Source organism: Arachis hypogaea, chromosome 3 (assembly GCF_003086295.3).
Source record: "Arachis hypogaea cultivar Tifrunner chromosome 3, arahy.Tifrunner.gnm2.J5K5, whole genome shotgun sequence".
NCBI lineage: Eukaryota > Viridiplantae > Streptophyta > Magnoliopsida > Fabales > Fabaceae > Arachis > Arachis hypogaea.
In genome coordinates, this window is record NC_092038.1 from 55524625 (window position 1) to 55531631 (window position 7007).

Consider the following 7007-nt stretch of genomic DNA (forward strand, 5'->3'; position numbering starts at 1 on the left):
ACCAAGTGGGCCCGGAAGTGGATTTTTATGTCATTTACTCATCTTTGTAAACCCTAAGCTACTAGTTCTCTACAAATAGGACCTTTTGCTATTGTATTATTGTCTTTTGATCACTTTAGATCTTAGGATCATCTTTTGATCATGTTTTTATGATTGAACCCTCTTTGGGAGGCTGGCCATTTGGCCATGCCTAGACCTTGTTCTTATGTATTTTCAACGGTGGAGTTTCTACACACCATAGATTAAGGTGTGGAGCTCTGCTGTACCTCGAGTATTAATGCAATTACTATTGTTCTTCTATTCAATTTGGCTTATTCCTGTTCCAAGATATTCATTCGCACTCAAGAACTTGATGAATGTGATGATTATGTGACGCTCATCATCATTATCACTTTTGAACGCGTGCCTGACAACCACTTCCGTTCTACAAGCAAACAAGGCTTGAATGTTTATCTCTTGGATTCCTTAATCAGAATCTTAGTGGTATAAGCTAGAATTGATGGCAGCATTCAAGAGAATCCGGAAGGTCTAAACCTTGTCTGTGGTATTCTGAGTATGATTCAAGGATTGAATGACTGTGACGAGCTTCAAACTCCTGAAGGCTGGGCGTTAGTGACAGACGCAAAAGAATCACTGGATTCTATTCCAACCTGATTGAGAACCGACAGATGATTAGCCGTGCTGTGACAGAGCACGTTGAACATTTTCACTGAGAGGACGGGACTGTAGCCATTGACAACGGTGATCCCAACATACAGCTTGCCATGGAAAGGAGTAAGAAGGATTGGATGAAGACAGTAGGAAAGCAGAAAGACGGAAGGGACAGAGCATCTCCATATGCTTATCTGATATTCTCACCAATGAATTACATAAGTATCTCTGTCTTTATTTGTTGCTTTATTCATAAATCATCCATAACCATTTGAATCTGCCTGACTGAGATTTACAAGATGACCATAGCTTGCTTCATACCAACAATCTCCATGGGATCGACCCTTACTTGCATAAGGTTTATTACTTGGACGACCCAGTGCACTTGCTGGTTAGTTGTGCGAAGTTGTGATAAAGAGTTGAGATTGCAATTGAGCGTACCATGTTGATGGCGCCATTGATGAACACAATTTCGTGCACCAAGTTTTTGGCGCCGTTGCCGGGGATTGTTTGAGTTTGGACAACTGACGGTTCATCTTGTTACTTAGATTAGGTATTTTTCTTCAGAATTTTTAAGAATGAATTCTAGAGTTTTAAGGTGATGTTTTCATCATCACCAAAGCTGATTGAGTCTCATCAATTTAGCTCTTGAATGCAATATCCTGCTGAAGCTTGGCTAGCCATGTCTACTTTCTTTAGACTAAAGCTTTAGACTAACATTGCATGATTCCTAGAATTCTTATTAAAAATTTTGAATCTCTTTGTTTTCTTTTCCATATAAATTTCGAAAAATCCAAAAAATTTTACAAAATCATAAAAACCAAAAATAATTTTTTGTTTCTTGTTTGAGTCTAGTGTCTCATTTTAAGTTTGGTGTCAATTGCATGTTTCTATTCTTCTTGCATTTTTCGAATTCATTCATGTGTCTTCATTGATCTTCAAGTTGTTCTTGATGATTTTATTGCTCTGATCTTTAAATTCTCTTGTCTTGAGTGTTTTGTTGTTTTTCATATGCATTCTCAACTTGTTAGTGTCAGTAGTATATGATGAGCGGATATTTTATACGCTTTTTGGGGGTAATTTCATGTAGATTTTAGCATGTTTCAGTTAATTTTTAGTAGAATATTATTAGTTTTTAGGCAAAAATCATATTTCTGGACTTTACTATGAGTTTGTGTGTTTTTCTGTGATTTCAGGTATTTTCTGGCTGAAATTGAGGGAGTTGAGCAAAAATCTGACTTAGGCTGAAAAAGGACTGCTGATGCTGTTGGATCCTGACCTCCCTGCACTCGAAATATATTTTCTGGAGCTACAGGAGTCCAATTGGCGCGCTCTCAACGGCGTTGGAAAGTAGACATCCAGGGCTTTCCAGCAATATATAATAGTCCATACTTTGAGCGAGGATAGACGACGTAACTAACTTGGCGTTGAACGCCAAGTACATGCTGCTGTCTGGAGTTAAACGCCAGAAAAACGTCATGATCCGGAGTTGAACGCCCAAAACACGTCATAACCTAAAGTTTGACGCCAAGAAAAGCCTTTACACGTGGAAAGCTTTAATCTCAGCCCCAGCACACACCAAGTGGGCCCCAGAAGTGGATTTCTGCACCAATTATCTTAGTTATTCATTTTCTGTAAACCTAGGGTACTAGTTTACTATTTAAACAACTTTTACAGACATTTCTTGTACCTCATGACATTTTCAGATCTGAATTACATACTTTGTGACGGCATGAGTCTCTAAACTCCATTGTTGGGGGTGAGGAGCTCTGCAGCGTCTCGATGATTTAATACAATTCCTTTGTTTTCCATTCAAACACGCTTGTTCTTATCTAAGATGTTTATTCGCGCTTAATTGTGGAGAAGGTGATGATCCGTGACACTCATCACCTTCCTCAACCCATGAACGTGTGCCTGACAACCACCTCCGTTCTACATCAGATTGAATAAATATCTCTTAGATTCCCCAACAGAATCTTCGTGGTATAAGCTGGATTGATGGCAGCATTCATGAGAATCCGGAAAGTCTAAACCTTGTCTGTGGTATTCTGAGTAGGATTCTGGGATTGAATGACTGTGACGTGCTTCAAACTTTAACCTGCTGGGCGTTAGTGACAGACGCAAAAGAGTGATTCTATTCCAGTAGGAGCGGGAACCAACCGGTGATTAGCCGTACTGTGACAGAGTGCGTGAGCATAGTTTTCACTGCGAGGATGGGAAGTAGCCACTGACAACGGTGACGCCCTACATAGAGCTTGCCATGGAAAGAACTTGCGTGTGAGAAAGAGGATTTCAAGGAAGAGTTGAAGTCAGAGGACAAAGCATCTCCAAAACTCCAACATATTCCCCAGTGCTGCAAATCAAAGTAACATTGTTCCCTCTTTTATCAAATCCAGTAATTTCACTTTTAATCCAAATAATCCTATTGACATCCTGACTAAGATTAATAAAATAAATATTGATTGCTTCAAACCAATAATCTCTGTGGATTCGACCCTTACTCACGTAAGGTATTACTTGGACGACCCAGTACACTTGCTGGTTAGTTGAACGGAGTTGTGTTCACTCGTGCCAATTTCTAAAATCCAATTACAAGAAAAAAGGATCACAATTTCGTCCACCAGTATACAAACTTCTAAGTTTGGTGTCTTGCATGCATTGTTTATTTGATCTTAGTTTCATTTTGATTATTCCTCATTATTAAAAATGCAAAAAAATTTTTAATTTGTGTCGTTTCAAGTCAATAATACAGAGAATTGAAGATTCAGAACATACAGCAGAGGAATTACATAGAAAAAGCTGGGCGTTCAAAATGCCCAGTGAGGAAGGAAAACTGGCGTTTAAACGCCAGCCGGGATACCTGGCTGGGCGATTAACGCCCAAAAGGGTAGCATTTTGGGCGTTAAACGCCAGAATGGATACCATTCTGGGCGTTTAACGCCAAGATGGCACAAGAGGGAAGATTTTGTTTTTAATTCAAATTTTTTCAAGTTCTCATAATTTTTCAAAAATCAAATCTTTTTCAAATCACATCTTTTCAATCATATATTTTCAAAATCAATTTCTTTCCATTTTTTAAAAATACTTGCTAACAATTAATGATTTGATTCAACATTTCAAGTATGTTGCCTTTTCTGTTGAAAAAGGTTTAATGTTTGAATCATATCTTTTCTTGTTAGCCAAGTCATTAATTTTAAAGAAATAAAATCTTTTTAAATTGCTTTTCAATCATATCTTTTTAAAACCATAACTTTTCAATCATATCTTTTTAATCACATCTTTTTCAAAATAGTTTTCAATCATATCTTTTTGATTTCTAATTTCAAAATCTTTTTCAAAAATCAGTTTATTTCTTTCCTAATCTTATTTTTCGAAAATCATTTACCATTTCTTAAAATTTCTTTTAATTAATTCACTTTAATTTTCGAAAATTTCTTCCCCTCTTCTCACATCCTTCTATTCATGGACTAACACTACTCCTCAATGCACAATTCGAACTCTATCTTTCTTGATAAGTTCGAATTCTTCTACCTCTTCCTTCTATTTTTCTTTTCCTCTGACACCTCAAGGAATCTCTATACTGTGACATAGAGGATTCCATATTTTCTTGTTCTCTTCTCTTTCATATGAGCAGGAATAAAGACAAAAGCATTCTTGTTGAAGCTGACCCTGAACCTGAAAGGACCTTGAAGCGAAAGCTAAGAGAAGCTAAAGCACAACTCTCTGTAGAGGACCTAACAGAAATCTTCAAACAAGAAGAAGACATGGCAGCCGAAAACAACAACAATGCCAACAATGCAAGGAAGGTGCTGGGTGACTTTACTGCACCTACTCCCGACTTCTACGGGAGAAGCATCTCTATCCCTGCCATTGGAGCAAACAACTTTGAGCTTAAGCCTCAATTAGTTTCTCTAATGCAACAGAATTGCAAGTTCCATGGACTTCCATTGGAAGATCCTCATCAGTTTTTAGCTGTGTTCTTGCAAATCTATGATACTGTCAAGACCAATGGGGTTGACCCTGAGGTCTACAGACTTATGCTATTCTCTTTTGCTGTAAGAGACAGAGCTAGGATATGGTTGGACTCACAACCTAAAGAAAGCCTGAACTCTTGGGAAAAGCTAGTCAATGCCTTCTTGGCAAAGTTCTTTCCACCTCAAAAATTGAGTAAGCTTAGAGTGGAAGTCTAAACCTTCAGACAGAAGGAAGGTGAATCCCTCTATGAAGCTTGGGAAAGATACAAACAATTGATCAGAAAGTGTCCTTCTGACATGCTTTCTGAATGGAGCATCATAGGTATCTTCTATGATGGTCTGTCTGAACTGTCCAAGATGTCATTGGACAGCTCTGCTGGAGGATCTCTTCATCTGAAGAAGACACCTGCAGAAGCTCAAGAACTCATTGAAATGGTTGCAAATAACCAATTCATGTACACTTCTGAAAGGAATCCTGTGAACAATGGGATGAATCAGAAGAAAGGAGTTCTTGAGATTGATACTCTGAATGCCATATTGGCTCAGAACATAATATTGACTCAGCAAGTCAATATGATTTCTCAAAGTCTGTCTGGAATGCAAGTTGCACCAGGCAGTACTAAGGACGCTTCATCTGAAGAAGAAGCTTATGATCCTGAGAACCCTTCAATGGAAGAGGTGAATTACATAGGAGAACCCTATGGAAACACCTATAATCCTTTATGGAGAAATCACCCAAATCTCTCATGGAAGGATCAATAGAGACCTCAACAAGGTTTCAACAACAATAATGGTGGAAAAAACAGGTTTAGCAATGGCAAGCCTTTTCCATCATCTTCTCAGCAACAGACAGAGAATTCTAAGCAGAGCCACTCTGACTTAGCAACCATGGTCTCTGATCTAATCAAAACCACTCAAAGTTTCATGACTGAAACAAGGTCCTCCATTAGAAACTTGGAGGCACAAGTGGGTCAGCTGAGTAAGAAAGTTAATGAACTCCCTCCTAGTACTCTTCCAAGCAATACAGAAGAGAATCCAAAAGGAGAGTGTAAGGCCATCAACATGGCCGAATTTGGAGAGAAAGGAGAGGCAGTGAGCGCCACTGAAGAAGACCTCAATGGACATCCACTGGCCTCCAATGAGTTCCCTAATGAGGAACCATGGGAATCTGAGGCTCACATTGAGACCATAGAGATTCCATTGAATTTACTTCTACCATTCATGAGCTCTGATGAGTATTCTTCCTCTGAAGAGGACGAAGATGTCACTGAAGAGCATGTTGCTAAGTACCTTGGAGCAATCATGAAGCTAAATGACAAGTTATTTGGTAATGAGACTTGGGACGATGAACCTCCTTTGCTCACCAAAGAACTGGATAACTTGACTAGGCAGAGATTACCTCAAAAGAGACAGGGAAGTGCATGGATGAATCCATCATCCTTGGCAGACCCTTCCTAGCCACAGCAAAGGCTGTGATTGATGTTGACAGAGGAGAATTGATCATTCAAGTGAATGAAGAATCCTTTGTGTTTAAGGCTCAAGGATATCCCTCTGTAACCATGGAGAGGAAGCATGAAGAGCTCCTCTCAAAATAGAGTCAAACAGAGCCCCCACAGTCAAACTCTAAGTTTGGTGTTGGGAGGCCACAACCAACTTCTAAGTTTGGTGTTGAACCCCCACATTCAAACTCTAAGTTTGGTGTTGGGAGGTTCCAACATTGCTCTGAGTATCTGTGAGGCTCCATGAGAGCCCACTGTCAAGCTACTGACATTAAAGAAGCGCTTGTTAGGAGGCAACCCAATGTTATATTTATCTATTTTCCTTTGTTATTTTATGTTTTCTACAGGTTGATGATCATGGGAAGTCACAAAATCAATTGAAAAAGCAAAAACAGAAAGAAAAATAGCACACCCTGGAGGAAAACTTGCTGGCGTTTAAACGCCAGTGAAGACAGCAAATCGGTGTTTAAACCCCAGTCTGGCAACATTCTGGGCGTTTAACGCCAAAAAGGGGCACCAGACTGGCGTTAAACGCCAGGAAGGGGCAAGAAGCTGGCGTTAAACGCCAGAAATGGGCACCAGCACGGCGTTCAACGCGAGAATTGGCAGAAGGAGCATTTTTGCTCGCCACATGGTGCAGGGATGAATTTTCCTTGACACCTCAGGATCTGTGGACCCCACAGGATCCCCACTTACCCCACCACTCTCTCTCTTCTTCACCCATTCACCAATCACCTCAACACCTCTTTCCCAAAAACCCCTCACCTATTGGTGGACGAAATTGTGATCACTTATTCTTTTTACTTGTAGGATGTATACTCTGAGGGCATTGTTTATTCTCACAACTCCGTTCAACTAACCAGCAAGTGTACTGGGTCGTCCA

The 7007-nt window shown here is 39.6% G+C and overlaps 1 non-coding gene across 1 annotated transcript; it reads right to left on the reverse strand.

Moving 5' to 3' along the window:
- Positions 1-4820: 4820 nt before the first annotated feature.
- Positions 4821-4928, reverse strand: LOC112793658 (small nucleolar RNA R71). The gene has a single exon (XR_003198360.1). It is a non-coding gene; the product is annotated as a small nucleolar RNA R71 (small nucleolar RNA).
- Positions 4929-7007: the final 2079 nt, after the last annotated feature.